This window comes from Carcharodon carcharias, chromosome 4 (assembly GCF_017639515.1).
Source record: "Carcharodon carcharias isolate sCarCar2 chromosome 4, sCarCar2.pri, whole genome shotgun sequence".
Lineage (NCBI taxonomy): Eukaryota > Metazoa > Chordata > Chondrichthyes > Lamniformes > Lamnidae > Carcharodon > Carcharodon carcharias.
Window position 1 is genome coordinate 19,323,976 of NC_054470.1, and position 25,015 is coordinate 19,348,990.

Here is a 25,015-nt window from a genome sequence, read left to right on the forward strand (position 1 = left end):
AGGTATGATTCGGTTAATATGACTACATCAGGTTGCTGCTTTACTATTCTATGAGACAGCTCTTCCAATTTCGACGCAAGTTCCAGATGTTAGTGAGGAGGATTTTGCAGGATTGTGGGTAAGTTTGTGCCTTTGTCGCTTCCAGTGTCTAGGTCAATGCCAGGTGGTCTGTTCGGATTGATTATCTCTTGTAACAAACTGCTACACAAAAGGACAAGTGGCTTGCTAAACAATTTCAGAGGCCAATTAAGAGTCAACCACATTACTGTGGATCTGGAGTCATGAGTAGGCCAGACCAGGCAAGGACAACAGATTTCCTTCCCTAAAGGATATTAGTGAACCAGATGGGTGCTTGATGAGACATACTGAGAAAATATGCATCCCCTTGGCTGGGGTATCTGGAAGACAGGGCCACAGGCTCAGAATAACGGGTGGATCATTTAGGATTGAGATGAGGTCAAACTTCTTCCCTCAAAGGATTGAGAATCTTTGAAATTCTCTACCCCAGAGGGCTGTGGATACTCAGCCTTTGAGTGTATTCAAGACAGAGGTCGTTAGGTTACTGGGGTATTAAGAGGATTAAGGGATATGGGGATAGTGGGTGAATGTGGAGTTGAGGTAGGCGATCAGCCCATGATGCTAATGAATGGCAGAACAGGCTGGAAGGCTAAACGGCGTTCGCCTGCTCCTATTTCTTTAATTTCTTCTGCAAGGGCTCAATTAATTCTCCCAATTTCTCAGTGTCCTTCATATCTGTTCTAACAGTGTCACCTTCCAGTTCTTCCGATAGGTCTTCCTTTATTATCAGTCATGGATTACCCATTGATCATGGTTGACAGGGCTCTGGACTGTGTCAGTTTCACTGCCAACACTTCTGCTTTCCCCCTTTTCCTCACTCCCAGAACCACATTATGGTTGCCCTTGACCTCACCTTCCCCCCACTAACCTCCACATTCAACGAATAATCCTCCTCCATCTTCCCCTTTCTTCATTCTGAAGGGACCATTCCTTCCATGGTACCCTGGTAGACTCTTCAATGACCACCAACACCCACTGTGCATGCCACAGGAGATGCAATACCTGCCCTGTCATCTTCTCCATTTCCACCGTCCAGGGTCCCAAACACTCCTTACAGGTAAAAAAGCAAGTTACTTCTCCCCCTTTCGATTCAGTATGCTGTATTCACTGCAAACAATACAAACTCCTCTACACCGAAAAGACCAAATGCAGGTCGAGTGCTCACTTTGAGAGACACCTCCATTTATTCTGCAACTATAACTCTGGAGCTATAGGTTGTCTCTCAGTTTAATGGCTTGCCCCACTCCCATTCTGACCTCACTGTCATTAGTCCCCTGCATTATTGTAATGAAACTCAATGGAGGCCCGAGCAACAGCATTTCATCTTTTGATTATGGACTTTACAACCTTCCGGACTGAACATTTGATATTTCAGATCATACCCACCACTCCCTTATTTTCAGGCAGCAGCTGTTAACAATGTTTTGACATTTACACCACCTCTCGAAGCATCTTTTGTTTCTTTACTTGGTCCATTAGCTTCCCTTTTCTTCCTTGCACAATCTTCCCTTTTGTTACTTAATCTCTTCTGATTTCTGACCTATTGGAGACCTTCCCCTTTGTTCTTTCCTCCACTCTCCCTGCTTTTTTTTTACAAGTTTGAAACCTATTACATCTCTAACTTTTCCAGGTCTGATGAGAGGTCATTGGCCTGATACATTAAATTATTCCTCGCTCCACAGATGGGGCCTGACCTGCTGAGTATTTCCAGCATTTTCTGTTTTTATTTCCATTTTCCAGCACCTGCAGTATTTCACTCTTTTGACAGTTAATACACAAACTGGTTATGGTGAACATTATACCCAAACCAGTTCTTTAAATATAATTGTTAAATGTTGGCTTAAAACAAGGTGACAGCAACTCAACTAGCTGCAAAACAAAAACCAAAATAATTTGGTCACCAAACAGAATGGGAAATGACTTAGAAGCCACACATGTATACATTTTCAATGATCTCATACTTCCTCCTGAAGGTTTGCCAACATTTCTATGCTCCTCTCAATTTTATTATGTGCTTATATGCAATCTGTAAAAATAGATTGCTATATAAATAAATTGGTGAGAGAAGAAAAGCATTGCTATTTTAATATAAATTGGTTGATAGGAATTTCTTAAATTGAGGAAGTCAATTGCAAGAAGAACTCACACTTTCAGCAGATATATATGATTTCCCAAAGCACTTCACAACTAATAATTACATTGAAGTGTGGTCATAATTAAGTAAACAAACAGGACACAAATCAGTGCACAGCATGATCACAGAAGTATTAAGTGAACAAATGACCAACTAATTAACCTGTTGGTGTCGTTGGCTGCAGGAGGAATTTTAGCCAGGACACAACAAGTCCTTAAGCCTTAAGCATCTTTAATTAGTGGCATGGAATCCTTTATACACTAAAACAGATAATAAAGAGATGTGAAAATCCAAGTGGAGGCTTTTCGGAAGAAAATAACTGTTTTAGTAATTGATTTAGTGTTTTTAGAACTCGTCCTCGCAAGGTCCTTTCCAAACAATTCAGCTATAAGGGAGCAGATTTACAGGTTTATTTAAGTTTCTGGAATGCAAGTGGTAAACAGAGTACTTCCCACAATCATCAAATCACAGCCTTAGTCACGACAGATAGCAACAGTTTTACGAGTAGACATGATGAGACAACACCTAGCTGCTGCTGCAAATTTTTCACTCACTCTAAAATGTAAAATAGCCCCTGTTATAACTCAGCTTGAAACTAACTTTGCTAACACCATGACAATTGTATATATTAATATCAAAAAACTTCAATTATTATTACTTTTCACTCACAACATGCTATTTAGCTTTAAACTCTGTAGAGAAAGAACTTAATAAATGGAAAAGGCAGCTGGGCAGTTTTTTTTTCAAAAATTAATTAAGTGTAAACTATTCAATTTGGCCCACACATGAAAAAACACCTTTATTTTGCAAGCCTGGTTAGTTTCTAATTATGTAACAAAATGTGTTACTTGTATTTCACCAGAACTTCAAACATGACTTAAGGCATGTGCTCAGGCTTGTGCTCTCTAGCATCATCAACTTGGAAATCATAATTATTAGATTAAAACTAACCAAGTTAGGTTGTTAGGGAAGCAGAGTGCTTCAAACCAATAATTTTTGAAGTATCCATATCTATTAAAAAAATGACAACTGAAACAGATTGGGTTATCTGTATCGTTAATGTAACACATTCTGTAGAACAAACTTAAATAGTTCTTATTGGTTAACCCAAAGGCAGCTGTCTTTGTGCCACAAAAAGCAGCTTTCATTACACACTGAACTATAAAGAAAACACATGCCATATCTGTACTGACTAGTTGTGCTTTGCTCATATTACTCAAGTATTCCAGCTATGCATGTGTCCATGATAGTTTTACATGTAATAGCATCCGAAAGGCCCTTGACTAAATAATGGTATTTATGTGGTCCTTTTTAAACAGCTGTAGTGATCAGCTTAGCTGTCACAAATCATTTCTGCAATACACCTTGAGGAATATTTGTTATCATTGGCTTTATTCAACTTGGCATTATTCAATTTTCCCTATTTGTTAAAACATGTTATTGTCCTCCCCAAGAACCAATATGCTGAGAAAAATATATTCAGCACAACAACAGAAAAAAGAGGAATACAAAGGCCAGTGAACAAAAACACATGTTTGGAAGTCTCCAGTCTCTGTAAGAATTCCAGATATCACCAGTAAATGAACTTTCACTTGAAAAAATAAGTTAAATTGTCCCCAAAATTCAGCAGGTATCTACTCATGTCACAAAGGAATATGTTGCAACAGCAATTTAGATGAGCTAATTCTTGAAATGCAGTGATGATTAGAATGATTTGATCTCTCTCCTTACAATAAATATAGATCACATTGTGGCATCTCATCTTTTGAGATATCAATCATGTAATCTCAGCTCCATGTTAATTTGGTTTCAAGAATATCTTCCAGTGGTAAAATATCATTTCCCGATCACTGGTACATACATAACTACTATGAGGTGATAAACCACAGATTTCATCCTAAATTCTATGCAGGATTCCTTTACATCCAGATTTTCAAACAATGGAGACAGTATTTTTGACAGTGACTACTTTAAGGGAAAGCATACTAAAACATGGAAGATCAATTAGTGGATTAGAAGTGGAAAATAATTAAATAGGAGCTGCACAAGGTGCAGGTAAAATATGGTCCTACTAGAAGCATGGAGAGTGTGTAAAAGACTAGGGTTCAATAAATAAGACAAAAGGTTAGAATCAACTGAGGTTTATGAATGACATTTGAGAAATAGGTATTATAGAATGAAACCAGGAGAATTATAACAAGCACATTAGAAAAAAAAGCAATTGGGAGGTTGAGTAAGAAAGAAGACTGGCCTCAACAAAAGGGCTTTTGTAACTGTAGCTAAACTATATTTAATATTTCATGACAACATAAATACAAAGTTCACTATTTCCATAAATTTTGGTTATGTCAAACTTTTCCCAATTTGAAATTTAGACATGAGAAAGTACTTTCAACTTTCCTATGTTAGATGTGTTCCTACAGTTACACCATTAGGAACTCCAGTCACCAGTCGGCATTGTATTAGCTTTCCTTGACAAATTGTTCAATGTTTTTTTGAAAACAAAATGTCAGTTAATTGAATTTTTTGATGCCCAAAGTAAGGCTTTAATCAAATTGAAAAATATTGAAAGTGGTCACTGCTGCTATTTTGTCCCATTTGCATCCACCAAGCAAGCAGAAGTTCTAAGACACTCTTTCAAAGAACAGCAGTGGGGATATCCCCAGTGACCTCACTTAATCAAAATTAAAAAACAGATTATCTAGTCATTAGTGCTTGCTTTTCTCAGAGTTTATGGTGTGCAAATTGGCTGCTGCATTTCCTACACTACAACAGTGATTACACTTCAAAAAGTACTTAATTGGCTGTACTCAGATGTCCAGTGGTCATATAAAAGTACTCCATAAATGCAGTCCATTTTTAATTTGGCAAACACAGGAGTCAACTTGTGCAGCAAGGTTCCACAAACAGTAATGAGATAAATGAGCAGTTAACTAATGGCAAAAATAAATTAAGTGCCAATATTGGCAGCACGCCAAAAGATTTCTCAGTTCTTCTTTAAATAGTACCATAAAGTCTTATAGATCACTTAAACAAGCAAATGACTCCCTAGTTTAACATTCCTTCCAAAATATAGCACATCCTCTTAATATAGCAATATCCTCTTAATTCGACACTTGAGTGCAGCACTCTCTGTTGCGCACAAATCCTGGAGCATGGCTTGAATCCACAATCTTTGAATCAAAGTAGGCAGTACAGTGAATCGAGCCAAGCTGAAGGAGACGCAGAGCTATAGAGAGAGAGCAGTGAGATTAGTTTTAATTTGCACTGACAAAGAGTCAGTACAGACTTGATGGGCTGAATGGCTTCTTTCTGGTTTATTCTACAATTCCATTAACATGGGATGAGAAGACAGTTCCAGTTGAAGAGCCAGCACTGGCACAGAGATGCTGGGGCATATAATCTGATTCAAATAGTTAAGTGCAAATCCTCTCGCCCAAAATGGACTTTAAAAGATTCAAGAATGTTTCCCTCTCCCTATGGCACCACATACCTTCCTCATTGCATATCCCAACATAAGTCAAGCAGTTCTCATTGCAAGTTTTTAAATAAGGAATAAGTGGCATTTAATTTGGGCTGGTTCCGAGACTAAAGGAGCATTTGAATTGTTGTACATTCATTCTCTGGTCACTTCCTTACAACAGCTATCTCCATTAGCTTGTGGCTCCATCTAATAAACCTGCACTCGTTGAAAAGATGGAAGGCCAAAACACTGACTGGAGGAGCTTCTCCAGCTTCCTTTCCCCTTTCTTTCCAAAATTTGCTAGGGCATCTCATTCATTCACTGAGAGAGGAAGTTTTTAAAATGGAGCTGTAAGCTAATGGAAACTCTGGTTTCTTAACAGTTTCCTTTTTGTAGAGGTCCACTAAACAGTTTATTTATCTCACGAGGGATCAATTAATGCTCAGCAGGAAGAATACTGACAGGAAGCATGAATGGGAAATGGAAATGAGCCTAGATTAAAAACTTAGTTCAGTTTCTCCCACAGACAGCACCTCAAAATGATTCATGTTCAAGAAGTGCGGTTTCAACAGATTTTTTTTGAAAAAGGACAAGGACATTTATTTATAGTGAAATGTACAATTTCAGATACAGCAAAATATCAAGTGTTGAATGAGTCCAAACTCATTTATTTAAATTCTATTTCTCTAACAACACATCCCAAGTGGCCTGTGGCACTACAGACTGAAAATGCACTGTTACTGAAATGGAATCAATCAATCTCCAAAAAAACAATGGCTGGATTAAACTGTGAACAATCCTGATCACTTAACACACAATTTATTCAAAACATAGTTGAGGGTGCGCAACATTTGGTACTATATGGAACCTCATCTATTTAGGCAAATTTACACAATAGTTTGGATTTCTGCTTGCATTTGTCAGTGCACAATTTCTACCAATTCACTTTAATGGAGGGAACATGATGGGCTGACAACAGATAACCCTAACCAGCACAATCAGCATCAGCTACACTGACAAAGTTGATTGTTAATATTTAAATTGATTCTGGAATGAAATGGATAAAAGTTCCTTTAAGGAATTTTACTCTGCTCACTGCAGTGCCAGATTGGGTTCGGACTCTAGATTTTGACTGCATTTACATTACAACAGTTGCATTATTACATTACTAGTTGTAACCCAAGAACAGCCCAATATTAAATTGTTTACCATTCTCCATGTAAAGGGACAATTTCAAAGTTTGCAGACAACACAAAACTTGGGAGAATTGTAAACTGCGAGGAGGACAGTGTAGAACATTGGTGGAGATGGCAGATGAAGTTCAATGCGGAGAAGTGTGAGGTGATACGCTTTGGTACAAAGAACATGGAGAAACAGTATAAAATAAAGGATACTATTCCAAAGGGTGTGCAGGAGCAGAGACACCTGGGTGTATATGTACATAAGTCATTAAAGGTGGTCGGACAGGTAGAGAGAGCTGTTACCAAAGCATACAGTACTCTAGGCTTCATTAATAGGGGCATAGAGTACAAGAGCAGGGAGGTTATGATGGGCTTATGTAAGACACTGGTTAGGCCTCAGCTGGAGTATTGTGTACAGCTCTGGGCGCCACATGGTAGAAAGGATGTGATTGCATTGGAGACAGTGCAGAAGAAGTTTACAAGAATGGTTCCAGGAATGAGACACTTCAGTTATGAGGAGAGATTGGAGAAGTTGGGACTGTTTTCCTTGGAGAGGATAAGGCTAAGAGGAGACTTGATGGAAGTTTTCAAAATCATGAGGGGTCTGGACAGAGTAGATAGGGAGAAACTGTTCCCGCTCGTAAACAGATCAAGGGCCAGATGGCACAGTTTTGAAATGTTTTTCAAAAGAAGAAAATGTGAGGTGAGAAAAAGCTTTTTCACACAGCGATTAGTTGGGGTTTGTATTGCCTGGAAGTGTGGTGGAGGCAGATTCAATTGTGACATTCAAGAGGGCATTGGATGATTATTTAAATAGAAACAATGTGCAGGGTTACGGGGAAAAGGCAGGAGATTGGCACTAAGTTAAGATGCTCAGAGAGCCGGTGCAGACAGGACGGGTCGAATGGCCTCCTTCCACACCGTGACAATTCTGTGATTCGTTCTAAAAAATCTTGTTTCGATATATTCTCACGCACTTACAATGGTGAAAATATCTTTGGCTCAGAAAAGTAATGGATTACATGTTTGCATACACTTTCTGTTAATCCCACTAAAAATTGGAAGTCTAGGTGTAGAATAGGATACAGAGTCCACATGCCCAGTTCCAAAATGAATACCTCACAATCACACACTCCCCATAAGTTTTCAAGATGCTCTGTCTCCATTGGCTCCCTGGGCAGTCCATTCCACACATTCGTTACAAAGCAGTGAAATCTAAACTGCCCATGTACTTCCCCTCTTCTGCCTGAACCCAATGGGCTTTAATTATAATTCATACGAACTCGGAGCAGCAGTAGGCCACTCGGCCCCTCGAGCCTGCTCTACCATTCAATAAGATCATGGCTGATCTGAATTTAACCTCAGCCCCACATTGCTGCCTACCCCGATAATCTTTCACCCCCCTTGTTAATCAAGAATCTTATTTAGCTCTGCCTTAAAAATATTCAAAGATTCTGCTTCCACCGCCTTTTAAAAGGAAGAGAGTTTCAAAGACTCGGTCTTTCACCCTCAGAGAAAAAGTTTCTCTTCGTCTCTGTCTTAAATGGGTGACCCCTTATTTTTAAACAGGGACCCCTAGTTCTAGATTCTCCTACAAGAGGAAACATCCTTTCCACATCCACCCTGTCAAGACCCCTCAGGATCTTAAAGGTTTCAATTATGTCATCTCTTACTCTTCTAAATTTCAGTGTCTACAAGCCTAACTTGTTCAGCCTTTCCTCATAAGACCAGCTGCCCATTTTTGGTATTAGTCCAGTAAACCTTCTCTGAATTGCTTCTAACGCATTTACATATTTCTTTAAAGAAGGAGACCAGTACTGTATATAATACACCAGGTGTGGTCTCACCAATGCCCTATAAAACTGAAGCATAATCTCCCTACTTTTCTAATCAATTCCCCTCACAACAAATTATAAAATTCTAATAGCTTTCCTAAATACCTGCATAATAACTTTGTGATTCATGCACTAGGACTCTCAGATCCCTCTGAATCTCAAAGATCTGCAATCCCACACCATTTAGATAATAAGCTTTTTTATTCTTCCTGCCAAAATGAACGATTTCACATTTGCCCACATGATACTCCATTTGCCAGATCTTTGCCCACTCACTTAACCTATGTAGCCTCCTTATGTCCTCTTCACAATTTACCTTCCTACCTGTCTTTGTGTCGTCAGCAAAGTTAGCCACCTTTCCTCCGGTCCCTTCAGACAAGTCATTTACGTAAATTGTAAAAAGTTGAGGCCCCAGCACTGATCCCTGTGGCACACCAATTGTCACATCTTGCCAATCAGAGTTGGCATTTATGCCAATTTTCTGCTTACTGTTAGCTAGCCAATCTTCTATCCATGCCGATACATTAGCCCCCTACACCATGAGCTTTTATTTTCTGCAATAACCTTTCATGTGGCACTTTATCAAATGCCTTCTGGAAATCTAAGTACAGTATATCCACTGGTTCCCCTTTATCCATAGCACATGTGACTTTTTCAAAGAACTCAAATAAATTGGTTAAACATGATTTCCCTTTTACAAAACCATGTTGACTCTGCCTGATTGCCTTGAATTTTACTAAGTTCCCTGCTATAACATCTTTAATAACATTTTCCCTATGATAGATGTTAGGCCAAGTGGCCTGTTGCATTCTGTCTCCCTCCCTTTTTGAATAAAGGAATTATATTTGCTATTTTCCAGCCTAATGGAACCTTCCCTGAATCCAGGGAATTTTGGAAAATTAAAACCAGTGCATCAACTATCTCACTAGCCACTTCTTTCAAGACCTGGGAATTTGTCAGCCTGGAGCCCCAACAATTTGCTCAATGCCACTTCCTTGGTGATTGCAATTTTCCTGAGTGCCTCCCTCCCATTTCCTGATTTACAGCTATTTCCGGGATGTTACTTGTGTCCTCTACAGTGAAAACCGAAGCATAGTACCCGTTTAATTCATCTGCCATCTCCCTACTTTCCATTATCAATTCCTCAGACACAATCTATAGGACCAACAGTCACTTTGTTAACTCTTTTCTTATTTAAAATATCTATAGAAGCTCTTACTATCCTTCTTTATATTATCAGCCAGCTATCTCTCATACTCTAATTTTTCCCTCCTTATTAATCTTTCTGTCATTCTTTGCTGTTCTTTATATTCTTTCCAATCTTCTGACCTGCCACCCATCTTTGCATAATTATATGCTTTTTCTTTAAGCTGGTACTATCTTTAACTTTTTTAGATGGTGGGCCCTCTCCTTGGAATTTTTCCTCTCTCATTGGAATGTATATATTCTGTGTATCCTGAAATAGCCCTATAAATATCTGCCACTGAACTTCTATTGACATACTCCTTAACCTCATTTTCCAGTTCACTTTAGCTAGCTTTGATGCCTTCATAATTGCCTTTATTTAAGTTTAAAATACTAGTCTTGGACTCACTCGCTTCTTCATCATATCGAATGTAACATTCCATCATATTACGATCGCTGCAACCGAGGGTTGCCTTCACTAGGAGATTAATCTTATCTCGTTGCTCAGTACCAGGTCTAGTACAGCCTGCTCTCTGGTTGGCTACAAAACGTGCTGTTCTAAGCAACTATCCAGAAAATGCAATGAACTTCTCATCTACACTACCTTTGCCCATCTGATTTTTCCAGTCTATATGTAGATTAAAATCTCCCAAGATTATTGCTGTACCTTTCTGGCAAACTGCCATTATCTCTTATTTTATACTCTGTCCTACTGTGTAGTTACAATTAGGAAGCCTGTACACCACTCCCACAAATGACTTCTTGCCTTTATCGCTCCTCACCTCAACTCAAACTGCTTCTACATTCTGGTTTCCTGAACTTAAGTCATCCCTTTCTAATGTGCAAATACCATCATTAATTAACAGAGCTACCTCTCCAACTTTTCTTAACTTCCCGTCATTCCTAAATGTCACGTACTCTTCAATATTCAGGTCCCAAACTATGTCATCCTGTAGTCATATCTCTGTGATGGCTTTCAGTTCGTACTTAATTATTTTTATTTGTGCTCAATTCATCTGTTTTGTTTCGAATGCTATGTGCGTTTAGAGACAAACACTTTAGTTTTGTCCTTCTATTATTTTTGTAGCGTCTACCCTTATCAACTGAGTTACTCTTAGATTTTTGCTCTTTGTCCCGTCCTGTCACAGTTTGTTTATCATTTCCCACATTAATACCTGTCTCTTTTGCCTTGTCTCTACTCTTTGGTTTACCACTTCTTCCCAAATTTGATCCCTTGTCCCCCTATTCCGTTTAAAACCCTCTCTACTTCCCTAGTTAGGTGGCTTGCGAGGATACCAGCCCCAGCACGGTTCACGTGTTTACCGTCCCACCGGTACAGATCCCACTTTCCCCAATACTGGTGCCAGTGCCCCACAAACCAGAACCCACTTCTCCCACACCAGTCTTTGAACCACACATTTATTTCTCTACTCTTATTTGTCCTATGCCAATTTGCACATAGCTCAGGTAATAATTTGTGGATTATTACCTTTGAGGTTCTGCTTAATATGGTGCCTAACTCCTCATACTGACTATGCAGAGCCTCCTTCCTCATCCCCCCCTACGTCGTTGGTACCTACATGGACCACAGCCACTGGATCTTCCCCTTCCACTGCAAGTTCCTCTCCAGCCCTGAGCAGATGTCCCAAACCCTGTCACCGGGCAGGCAACAAAGCCATCTGAACTCTTGCTCTTTACTACAGAGAACAGTGTCAATGCCCCTTACTATACTGGCCCTACTACCACTAAATTCCTTTTTGCTTCCCCCACTTGGATGGCTTCCTGTACCAGTGCCATGGTCAGTTTGCTCATCTGCCCTGCAGCCCCCTCTCTCAAACAAGCTGAGAAAACCTCAAACCTGTTGGACAAATGCAGACGCTCACACTCCTGTCTTCTGGGTCCCCTTATCTGCCTCACTCACAGTCACACCCTCCTATCCCTGACCACTGATCAAATCAGAAGACCCTATTTGAAGTGGTGTGACTGCCTCCTGGTATAGAGCATCTAGGTAACTTTCCCCCTCCCTGATGTGTCACAGTGTCTGCAGCTCAGCCTCCAGCTCAATGACTCTGAGCTGAAGTTCCTCAAGCTGCAAACACTTACTGCAGATGTGTTTGTCCTGGATCACAATGTTACCCAGGACCTCCCACATGCTGCAGCCTTGACACATCACCTGCCCTGCCATCCTAAATATGATTTAAATAATTACTTAATCACTTATTTAATGTTGCTTTCTTATAAATTTGATTAGCTTTACCACCAAATTGTGTACTATTTTAAACCTTAGAAATAGAATAGAACTAACCCACTTACCAGATAGTCACCAAACAGCTAGCTCCTTTCCCTGTAGTAGAGCAAGAACCAAGAATCAATTGCCAGACAGACAGGCAGCAAAGTGAGGAGACCAGGAGTTGTAACAGGGAAGCTCAGCCAATGTTAATGGACAGACCTCATTGAAATGCCGCCTGCTGATTCCTCAAACAAAATGGCTGAAAAGTGACTGCCCAGCCATTAAAATTGGACTGCAAGGGCTGCCACCAGGGGGTCTGGAGAACAATCTCCAGTATAAGGCAACTACTCCAGGAGGAGAATCCCGTCAGAGGCAGAAATATGGAGCAGGGAAGATTCAAGGTTTTTCTTTTGGAGGGGAGTCTGCAGGAGCTCCACAATTTTGTTCTTGGCTGATGTTCTCAGCAATTTTGCCTGACAGAGTAATGGTGGCTTCCCTGTCGCTCAGGCCTCAAATTGACACCCCAAGGACCTAATCTACATAGTCAAAGAAGACCTTATTGGTTAGAGGTAAATGACTTTGCCGCATGCAATTTTAAATTGCAGTTAGCTAAACTAAGGCAGGAAAAAGTTGTAAGTCACCACTCCATTTTACCTGATCACCTGCCAGGTTTCTGAGAGATGGGGGGGGGGGGGGTGGGGGTTTAAAATAGACCCTCGTCCTTAGGTGTAGAATTTGTGGTAATTTCAAACATATTATCAGGATTCAAATTTTCTATTCCTTTGACAATCTTGAATAATATTAATACTGAGCCTTTGCGTTAGCGTAAATGATTGCAGCCTCTTCCACCACACCCTCATAGCTTAGATCTCTCAGCTAAATACCAATGTGGTTGCCATTTACTTCAATGCCTGGCTAACCTTGCACTGTTAAGTCAATTAGATTTAACGTTATACATGGCTATATCAGTGCTTTGTACAGAATCATTATTACCTCCTGAGCGCACTCTCTCTCTACCTATGGGTACAAGATCTGATTTGTTTTCCTTACTGCTGTCCACATTATGCTATGGGTAAAAGTGCACTATTCACCAATGTCCCTTAGGGCAAAGAGTAATTAGGAGAAAGAGTAATTAATATTATTTAATACTAAGTATCTTCCAAAAGATTTAATTTAATTTAAAGGGGGTAAGTCATGGCAGAAAAGTTCAAAGCTGTGGTGTGCTCCTCCTGCTCTATGTGGGAAGCCGGGAACATTTCCAGTGTCCGGGGCCAGCATGTGTGTGGGAAGTGTCTCCAGCTGCAGCTTCTGGAAGCTGGGTTTCGGAGCTGGAATGGCGGCTGGGGAACTGTGGAGCTACCATGAAGCAGAGAGTATCGTGGATAGCACATATAGAGAGGTGGTCACACCGCAGGCTAAGAGTCCACAGGCAGGAAGGGAATGGGTGACCACCAGGCAGAGCAAGAGGACTAGGCAGACAGTGCAGGAATCTCCTGTAGCTATTGCCCTGCAAAACAGATATACCACTTTGGATACTGTTGAGGGGAATGGCCTCTCAGGGGAAAGCAGCAACAGCCAAATTTGTTGCCTCACAGTTGGTTCTGTTGCACAGGGGAGGAGTGAAAAGTGTGGGAATGCAATAGTTATAGGGGATTCAATTGCAAGGGGAATAGATAGGCGTTTCTGTGGCTGCATATGAGACTCCAGGGTGGTACATTGCCTCTCCGGTGCTAGGGTCAAGGATGTCTCAGAGCGGCTACAGGACATTCTGAAGGGGGAGGGAGAACAACCAGTGGTCGTGGTACACATTGGTACAAACAACATAAGTTTAAAAAAAAGGATGAGGTCCTAAAAGCAGAACATGGGGAGTTAGAAAGTAAGTTGAAAAATAGGACCTCAAAGGTAGTGATCTCAGGATTACTACCAGTGCCACGTGCTAGTCAGAGTAGAAATAGCAGGATATAATGGATGAATACGTGGCTGAAGAGATGTTGTGAGGGGGAGGGTTTCAGATTCCTGGGACATTGGGACAGGTTCTGGAGGAGGTGGGACCAGCACAAACTGGACAGGTTACACCTGGGCAGGATCGGGACTGATGTCCTAGGGGGAATATTTGCTAGAGTGGCTGGGGAGGGTTTAAACTAAAGTGGCAGGGGGATGGGAACCTATGCAAGGAGTCAGAGGAGGGGGAATCAAGGACAAGAACACAAGACAGAAAGGGGAATAAGAAAAAAGTGATGGGCAGAGAAATCAAGGGCAAGAATCAAACAGGGCCTCAGTGAAAAAGAGTGGGAATGGGACAAGTAATGTTAAAAAGCCAAGCTTTAAGGCTTTGTGTCTTAATGCGAGGAGCATTCGCAATAAATTGGACAAATTAACCCTGTAAATTGATGTAAACAGGTAAGATATAGTCGGGATTATGGAGACATGGCTGCAGGGTGACCAGGGATGGGAACTGAACATCCAGGGGTATTCAGTATTTAGGAAGGACAGACAAAAAGGAAAAAGTGGTGTTGTTGCTTTGCTGGTTAAAGAGGAAATTAATGCAATTGTGAGGAAAGCTATTAGCTCCGATGATGTGGAATCTGTATGGGTAGAGCTGAGAAACACTAAGGGGCAAAAAACTTTAGTGGGAGTTGTATATAGACCCTCAAACTGTAGTGATGATGTTGGGAATGGCATTAAACAGGAAATCAGAGACGCACGCAATAAAGGAACATCTGTAATTATGGGTGACTTTAATCTGCATATAGATTGGGCAAATCAAATTATTAACAATACCATGGAGGAGGAATTTCTGGAGTGTATATGGGATGGTTTACTTGGCCAATACATTGAGGAACAAACTAGAGAACAGGCCATCCTAGGCTGGGTATTGAGTAATGAGAAAGGAATAATTGGCAATCTAGTTGCGTGAGGCCCCTTGGGGATGAACGACCATAATATGACAGAATTCTTCATCAAGATGGAGAATGACATAGTTGATTCTGAGACTAGGGTCCTGAATCTTAATAAAGGAAACTATGGTGGTCTGAGGCGCGAGTTGGCTATGATGGATTGGGAAACGTTACTTAAAGGGATGACGGTGGAAAGGCGATGGCAAACGTTCAAAGAGCGCATAGGTGAACTGCAACAATTGTTTATTCTTGTCTGGCACAAAAGTAAAACAGGAAAGGTGGCCAAACCATGGCTTAAAGGGAAATTAGAAATTGTATTAGATCCAAGGAAGTGGCATACAAATTGGCCAGAAACAACAACAGACCTGAGGATTGGGAGCACTTTAGAATTCAGTAAAGGAGGACCAAGGGATTGATTAAGAAAGGGAAAATAGAGTACAAGAGTAAGCTTGCGGGGAACATAAAAACTGACTGTGAAAGTTTTTATAGGTATGTGAAGAGAAAAACATTGGTAAAGACAAATGTAGGCCCCTCACTGTCTGAAACAGGAGAATTTATAATGGGGAATAAAGAAATGGCTGACCAACTAAATACATACTTTGGTTCTGTCTTCACAAAGGAGGACACAAATAACATACCAGAAATGTTGGGGAACACAGGGTTTAGAGAGAGTGAGGAACTGAAAGAAATCAGTATTAGTAGGGAAATGGTGTTGGAGAAATTGATGGGATTGAAGGCCGATAAATCCCCAGGGCCTGATAATCTACAGCCCAGAGTACTTAAGGAAGTGGCCCTAGAAATAGTGGATGCATTGGTGGTCATCTTCCGAGATTCTATAGACTCTGGAACAGCTCCTACAGATTGGAGGGTAGCTAATATAACCCCACTATTTAAAAAAGGGAGGCAGAGAGAAAACAGGGAATTATAGACCAGTCAGCCTGATGTCAGTAGTGGGGAAAATTCTAGAGTCCATTATAAAAGATTTAATAAGCTGAGCACGTGGAAAACAGTGGCAGAATCGGACAGAGTCAGCATGGATTTACGAAAGGGAAATCATGCTTGACAAATCTACTCGAATTTTTTTGAGAATGTAACTAGTAGAGTTGATGAGGGGGTGTCAGTGGATGTGGTTTATTTGGGCTTTCAGAAGGCTTTCGACAAAGTTCCACATTAGAGATTAGCATGTAAAATTAAAGTGCATGGGATTGGGGGTAGTGTATGGAGATGGATAGAAATCTGGTTAGCTGACAGGAAACAAAGAGTAGGAATAAACGGGTCTTTTTCCGAATGGCAGGCAATGAATAGCGGGGTACCATAGGGATTAGTGCTGGGAGCCCAGCTATTCACAAGATATATTAACAATTTAGATGAGGGAGCTAAATGTAATATCTCCAAATGTGCAGATGACACAAAACTGGGTGGGAGGGTGAGTTGTGAGGAGGTGCTTCAGGGTGATTTGGACAAGCTGAGTGAGTGGGCAAATGCATGGCAGATGCAATATAACGTGGATAAATGTGAGGTTATCCACTTTGGTAGCAAAAACAGGAAGGCAGATTATCTGAATGGCTATAAGTTGAAAGAGGGGAATGTGCAACGAGACCTGGATGTCCTCGTACACCAGTCGTTGAAGGTAAGCATGCAGATGCAGCAGGCGGTAAAGAAGGTAAATGGTATGTTGGCCCTCATAGCGAGAGGATTCGAGTACAGGAACAGGGATGTCTTGCTGCAATTATACAGGGCCTTGGTGAGACCACACCTGGAATATTGTGTGCAGTTTTGGTCTCCTTATCTGAGGAAGGATGTTCGTGCTATAGAGGGAGTGCAGCAAAGGTTTACCAGACTGATTCCTGGGATGGCAGGACTGACAGATGAGGAGAGATTGAGTCGGTTAGGATTATATTTGCTGGAGTTCAGAAGAATGAGGGGGGAGGGGAATCTTATAGAAACCTATAAAATTCTAACAGGACTGGACGGGGTAGATGCTGGAAGGATGTTCTCGATGGTGGGGGAAGTCCAGAACCAGGTGTCACAGTCTGAGGATACAGGGTAGATCATTTAGGATTGGGATGAGGAGAAATTTCTTCACCCAGAGAGTGGTGAGCCTGTGGAATTCACTACCACAGAAAATAGTTGAGGCCAAAACATTGTATGTTTTCAAGAGGGAGTTGGATATAGCTCCTGGGGTGAAAGGGATCAAAGAATATGGGGAGAAAGTGGGAGCAGGCTATTGAGTTGGATGATCAGCCATGATCATAATGAATGGCAGAGCAGGCTCAAAGGGCCAAATGGCCTACTCCTGCTCCTATTTTCTACGTTTCTAAGTTAGCCCTTTGTTGTGCCCGGTAGGCAATGGCCATTCAGTTTATATCCTTCCTGTTAATCTTCCTTCACTAGTCTCCTTATTTACCAACCCGCCTTCTAAAGCTAAGATCAATGCCATGTTAACGCAGCTCCATTGAGAGCCATTCTTCAACTTAGCCAGTTTTAAATTCACTTCAGAAGCTTGCCCCCATTCTGTACCTTCATACCATGGTAATATCTAAAACCTGAATACATCACATCCATGGAATTTCTGTTGTCAACAAAACAAAGTAAATACAGTAAAACCCCCTCATTTCAGTTCAAATCACAAGAAACAACTACTTGTTGCCTTGGCAACTGCTCTTCACAAAAACATCTTGGCAAACAGTCACATCCGCTTCAAAATTCCAGATTATACACGTTAGACACCATAAATTCAAGAGTCAATCTTGCAATTGAGAAGAATCTGCACAGGCAGCTCATGTCACCATCTCAATCTCTCAATGTTTAACTGCCACTTGGCAAAAATACAATGTATGAAAAGTACTATAATCATGTAAGCACAAATCTTGCAACACATGTGCACCTTATGGTTTATTTGTATTACAACGCCTAGTGTCCCTGTGAAGCAGTTTCTGCTTTACAGCATGTTGAGGTTGAGGTGTAATATAGGGAAGGTTCAGAATCTGACTCCTGGGAACCCAGTCTCATACAAGTTAGAGTTGATGATGAACGGAATACAACTCCATTGTAGTGCCAAATCCATTTTTAAAAGTGCTCAGAATTTCATTAAATTTCCAGCACTTTTTTTTAAAAAAAAACTTAACCTGAAGCCATGTTGTAAAAGCATTTACAACTTTATGGTGAGGAGGCAAGCCTGTAAGCATGTACTTGTAGACCTCCCTCCTGGGTGGAAGATTACTAATTGGGGAAAAGCTGTATAAATGAGGCACTGCCCGGCTGGAGCTTCTGGTCTGAAACATAGAAAATTCAAGTAGGAAATGGCAAACAGACCTTCCACTCACCAGCTGCAAATATTACTTGCTTCCTTACATTAAAAGAGGTTTAATTACTTTTCATAAGTTCACCATCTACTTTTTCTAGAAACAGCAGACTTCACTCTGGAATAAAAGAGTGACCCTGATAAAATAGGTTTTCCACATAAATGTGAATGTTTAATAATTTAAAATTATAGTTTTATTAATATGCACATTTGCTCATGTTTTGGGAAGGCGGGGGGTGGGGGAGGGGGGGGGGGTGGTGGGGAAGAGATGGGTGAAATCACTCAAATACAAAATCCCCAACTCACTTACTTACATTAGTGTCTTTTACATCTCCTGCTGAATCAAGTAAGTGAGCGGCCACCTGCTTCCAGGCTTCTGCCTATATCTACACCATTCACATTGGCCAGCAGGATATATCCTACAGCAATTCAGGTGCATTTACCCTGTAGTTTTCCCTCAGAGTGGAGACTGAACTCCGCAGGAAGAATTGAGTACAAACCAATATCTTGCCACTTCTGTGCAAGAACAAGTAATTTACTTTGCCTGCCAAAAGTTTCCATGAACATATTCACATTTAAATTCTCTCACAAAATATGATACAAACAATATGGAGAAATCATTGTATAGGATATGTAGTCCACTTGTGGTAAACGATCTGATAACTCAATTGTGCTCCTTGCAAGTTAGAGTCGTAAACTCTTGATTTATGTTTCATAAATTATATTGTGGGCTTGAGTGTCTCAAAACCGGCAACTCCAGGACTGAGACCGTCCCAGATTTTGGATGTTTCTGGTTTTTGGAAAAAGATCCTGAGGCATTTCACAGTGCCTGTAGTATAATTAAATAAAGATCGACAGTGATCAAATCTCAGTCTAAGGCAACTACATTGAAGCTGGATAGTGTTCTGGTAAGGCCATAGTTTAAACACTGTTCACTTCAGATCACTGGAACACTAGCGAAACACTTAAGATGGAAGTTGTGCAGAGAAATGTAAATCCCCAAACTTTTGAGAGCTGGGTCAGGTGGGGTCAATGGTCGCTGTGACCACTCAGTGTGAGAAACTACAGGTGTGCAAAGTGGATAACTGCTCGCCATGCCACCGTGCCAATGCAGCAACTCCCCGAACAAGTAGGTAAGTTTTCTCATTCATTTAATAGCACTTAAAATTCTTGTATGGCCCACTTAAAAAAAATGTCCAGTTTTCAGACAGCTGGATTTGAGGTACTTTACCCATACAAGAAAAACTTAATTTTATGCAGTAACTCACCGCATCCTCACTTCACATCCAATGAATTTTTTTTTTTTTTTGCAGACAAACATGGTCCACATTTGCACACAGTAAGATCTCACAAAGAGCAGTTAATCAGAATTTAAATCGCGTTGGTTGAGGTGGGAATATTGATCAGAACTCTCTGATCATTTCCTCATGGGGTTTTGAGATCCTTTACATCCCCTTGAACAAGGAATGTCGTTAAAGTTTTCCACCAATGACAATGTGTCCAATAATAGAGCACTCCTTCAGTCGTGCACATATAAAGAGAGAAAACGTTTTATTTCTTTTTTGCACTATTTTTATAAAGCCGAACTGAAGCAAGATGAACTATGATTCCCAAGACTCTCTTGAATCTCTGACAAATAGGCCTCCAATAGGCAGTTGATTATTATGAAATTGAGGGAGAGCAACTTTTACAGTCATACATCAAGGCATGTTGCAAGACAATAATGTAACCTTTTCCCAACAAGGGAAACTTATCTAATACCAGATTTTGAATCAAATGCTGAAACAACATGTCTGGACATACATGTCTGGACCAAGCAGCAAGATGCTAAAACAGATTCAACCACATGCTTGCCTATAATACTGATAACATTTTAGCCTTTGGTCAAAGTACAAATCACAAAGAAGATGTTGATTCAAACAGGATTAGGGATCTGAAACGTCAACTCTTTCTCTCTCCGCAGATGCTGCCGGACCTTGAGTTTTTCCAGCATTTTCTGGTTTTATTAGGGCAATACTGCTAGATTTTTTTGAACATGAAACAATACACAAACATGAAGTAGCTTATTGATTGCCTTCTTAAAAAAAAACATTTTCCCCTTCAGACTCCTTTAGATGCTTTACAACTATCTTCGATAAGATTAACACCGAAATCTTGGTGATCATGGATATTTTAAGCAGTCTGTTAAGGCAGAAAGTTGTTTATGCTTTGCACCCCTTGTTTCTTTTTAAACGTATGACAGATAATGAAGGTGGAATATTCTTGCCAACAATGAACATATTTTTCTTTGCAGTAGGTAGGGACCATAATTAGTAGCACTGTTTTTTTTTTAAACTGCAAAATACCGTAAGACTGGTGAATAACCCTGCAGATTGAATTGTTGGCAGTTAAGGGCAGTCTACACACAATGGCCATTCCAATATACCTCAATAGTAATCTTTTATTAAGATTATAGGTTAGATCATACCTGCAGTATTTCAACACATTTACATTAAGTAAAGCTTTGAGTAAAATAGCATTTCAATAGAAAAATTTAATGGCATTAAAATATTTTCTTTCAATTCCAATATCAGTAGCAGTGCCGAGACACATCACACTGGTGCACAGCGCCATAGAGTGGGAAGATCATATGTGTCTGTGTTGCTACTCCCCTCATGCCCTCAGAGCTCATCTTGCCCACATGACCCATGTCCTGTTCCCTTGATCCTATTTCCACTAAATTACCCAGCTTCACCTCCTGGTCCCCATGTCAGCCAATATTGTACACGGTGTTCTCTCTTCAGGCATTGTCCCCCTCTCCTTTAAATCTGCCATTCTCACCCCACTCTTCAAAAAGAAGCCTTGGGCCCTTTGTCTTTGCAAATTACCATCCCATCTCGAACCTCCTTTCCTCTCCAAAGTCCTGTGTTATCACCTCCCAAACCCGTTCCCGTCTTTTCCAGAGCTCCACGTTTCAATCCCCCCAATCAGGTTTCTGCCCTGCCACAGTACCAAGGGGACTCTTATCGAAGTCACAAAAGATATCAACACCCCTTCCCATTCTCCACTGCCCTTCTTGACCTGTCTGCAGCTTTTGCCAAAGTCGATCACACCATCCAATGCCTCTCCACTGTCATCCATCTGGGTGCGACTGGTCTTACTTGATTCCATTGTTATCTATCTAATCATAGTCAGAGAATGGCTTCCCTTCCTGCTCCATTATCTATGGTGTCCCCAAAGAATTTAATTTTGACCCCTCCTATTTCCCAACTACAAGCTGCCCCTTGGCGACATCAGCATTAGTTCTCACACGTACTGTGATGACACCCAGCTCTACCACACCACCACCTTTCTTGACTCCTTCACTGTTATTAAATTATTAGAACTGCTCATCTGACTTCCTGTACTGGATGAGCAGAAATTTCCTCCAATTAAATATTGAGAAGACTGAAGCCATTGTTCTCAGTCCCCACTTTAAACTCCATTCCCTAGCTACCGACTTCATCACACTCTGGCTTAATTTCAGACTGTTGTCAGTCTGTTTTCAACCTTGGTATCACATTTGATCCCAAGACAAGCTCCTGACCTTATATTCATGCCATCATTAAGACCCCTATTTCTACCTCTGTAACTACATCCAATTTCACCCATTTTAGCTCACCTGCTGCTGGAACCATCATCCATGTCTTCAGTCCCTCTAGCTTGACTATTCCAGTGTGCTCCTGGCTGCTCTTCCAGATTCTACCCTCAGTAAACTTGAGGTCATCCAAACTCTGCTGCCAGTTTCTTAACTTGCAGCAAGTCCCATTCCCCTAACACCCTAGCTGACCTACATTGGCTTCTGGTCAAGCAACGCCTTGATTTTAAATTCTAATTCTTGTTTGGTCTTTCCCCTTCCTACCTCCAATGTCTTCCAACCCACAATCCTCCAAGATATGTGTTCCACTTGCCACTGGACTTGGGGTATTCCCAATCGTAATTGCTCCACCATTGGTGCCGATGCCTTCAGTTGCCTAGGCCCCAAGCTCTGGAATTCCCTCCCTACACCTCTCCGTCTTTCAACCTCACTTTCCTTCTTTAAAACACTCCTTAAAACATATCTATTTGACCAAACTTTTGGACATCTGACCTAATGTCTCATGTGGTTCAGTTTTATAATGCTTCAGTGAAGAACCTTGGAACATTTCATTACATTAAAGGCACTATTAAGTTGCTGTTTGATCTTTTATTTAGTCAAAATTGGTGCAGCACTAAGGAAGTTCCATGGAATTGGAAGATTATACTGGTCCATTTGTTAATCTTTTACATCACTTAAATTGATGCAGTACTAAGTGAGTGCTGCACTGTCACAGATGCAGTTTTGCTATTAACTGGAAGCCCAATCTGCCCTCTCAGGTGGATACAAAACACACCATGCCATAATTCAAAAAGCAAGGGAGTTGTCCCAATCTCCTGGTCAAAATGATCCTTTAACTAACACCATTGAAATAACAGATTAACTAGTAATTCATATGATTACTCTTTGTGGGACCTTGCTATGTGCTAATTGAGTACCATATTTCCACCCCAAGATCAAGAGTTCAAATCTCACAATGGCAAACTATGAAACAATGTAACTTAATCTTAAACAGATGGAAACGGGCTTGTACTCGAAAGAGGTACAAAGTGAACAGCATACCCACGCAAGGCACCAGAAGATGACCTGCATGATGGAACCATTCCCAGCTAGAAGGCAGTACCTTCCAGACAGGTGAAAAAGGGAGGGGAGAAAACAAAAGGCGCGTGTCCCAGAAAAAGATATCCATTGGGTTTGAATGACTTCACTAAAACTTTGTGGTACCGCCTCAACCCAATTCATAAATGGGATCACGGACTTGCAACAAACATCAATCAATAATCAATGCAAATTCTGAAGAAAGCCAACTTTAGCTAACTCGTGCTTCAAATACCTTAACAGTACTTGGAGACTTGATATCATTCATTTTAATGTCAATTGTTCCTGTGGTTTTTATACCAGAGTTGTGTTGCTGGTAATTTTTCTATTGCAGCGGGTATCAGCAAACAAACACATGTCAAATGTCGCTCTCACTAATCACATACCTCAACATGCCAAATCAGATTCTTCTTTGACATGCGAAAGGCGTTTTCTTGCTCTGAACGTTTGTCTACAATAGACACCTACCCAAAATGAGGATGCTCAAGATGTCTTTTTTTTGCGGGGGGCGAGGAAACAAAGATAAAAGGAATGACTTTACCCCAACCAATATAATCCAGGACCGAATGGAGTTTTAAATAAAAACAGAAAATGCTGGAAAAAAAACTCAGCAGGTCTGACAGCATCCGTGCAGAGAGTAACAGCGTTAAGGTTTTGAGTCTGTATGACTCTTCTTCAGTTTTATAATGCTCCAGTGAATCTCTTTTCCCAAATGGAGTTTTTGCGCCCTTAACAATTGTGAATATACACAAATCTATATGTATTGCAAATAAAAACGTATTACATACTGATGGTTGTAAAGAATTCATGTGCTTTTTTAAAAAAAAAGTCTGTTGCCTCTCGCATTCACACCAGGTTCGCTTATACATGAATTAAACAGCTGGCTGGCGATGCATACTACAGCCGAATGTCATAAGAAAAACATGAGATGTGGTCTCTTTTCACTGTATCCTTCTGATGGGACAAGGGGGCTGTTCGGTGAAGAGAATCCTGTTTTGGAAAGGCACTACTCGTAAAGTTCATAGCCAGAGAGCAGCCTAAGGCAGAGACAGGAAGAAGTTCAAGATTGCAGCTATCGTTACCCTTTTGTGGTGACACACGGACTGAACTCTATTTTTGAACGATGACAACCAAGTTTCCAGCCTTCAGCAGCCCAAATGAAAATATCTAGGATCTCCTGCAACCAACCCTTCGTGTTAATGACAACTAATCCGCATTAAAACTTCATGGCTGGAGCCGGTTAAATAGATCAAAACCTCAAATGTCACCAGAAAATGAAAACTCACCGATTCATTTAGGCTTTTTTTTACTTCTTGAGCTGCACGAGTCGAGTCTGTCTTTTCCCCCTTGGCTTCAATGATGAGGGGTGGAGTGTTGGGGGGGGGGGGTGAAGGAAGGAACTTTCGCAATAGTGAGCTTAACATTCAATGCTTTTCGCTCATAAAGAGGAAAGCCGCTATTCCGCCAGCGGGACCAGTATTCTGTCGCCTCCACCCCTGCCGCTCCCAGAAACAGTTTTCCCGGAGTGTCTGTCAGCTGAGAGCCGCGGAACCTCAGGGCCGTGGCTGGGATTGACAGCCGCTCCAGTCACTCGGGACGGCGGAATTTAGGACGCGGGGGGGGGGGGGGGGGGGGGGGGCGGAGACCCCGCGCCCGCTCCCGCTCCCACTCCCAATCATCAGCGGCGCCAGGGGCGGGACTTGAACTCAGCAGCTCAGACACAAAGCAGAGCGCGCCTCCCTGTGACAGGCTTGCAAAGCTCGGGCGACCAGGATTTTGACCCAGCGACAGTGTAGGAACGGTGATATATTTCCAAATCAGGATGGTAAGTTACTTGGAGGAGAACCTCCAGGTGGTCGCATTCCCACCTATCTGCTGCCCTTGTCCTTCTAGGTGGTAGTGGTCGTGGGTTTGGAAGGTGCTGTCTAAGGAGCCTTGGTGAATTCCTGCAGTGCATCTTGTAGATGGTACACACTGCTGCTACTGTTTGTCGGTGGTGGAGGGACTGAATGTTT

At 41.2% G+C, this 25,015-nt stretch overlaps 1 protein-coding gene across 2 annotated transcripts in view; it reads right to left on the bottom strand.

Annotated features, from left to right (window-relative positions):
• The window catches only part of LOC121277479 (E3 ubiquitin-protein ligase MARCHF3), a 99,223-nt gene extending 74,654 nt beyond the window's left edge, over positions 1-24,569 (bottom strand). For both annotated transcript variants that reach the window (XM_041187017.1, XM_041187018.1), the window contains exon 1: positions 24,287-24,569. The gene's annotated coding sequence lies outside the window, so the exon portion shown is untranslated. The remainder of the gene's footprint in view (positions 1-24,286) is intronic.
• Between the last annotated feature and the right edge of the window lie 446 nt (positions 24,570-25,015).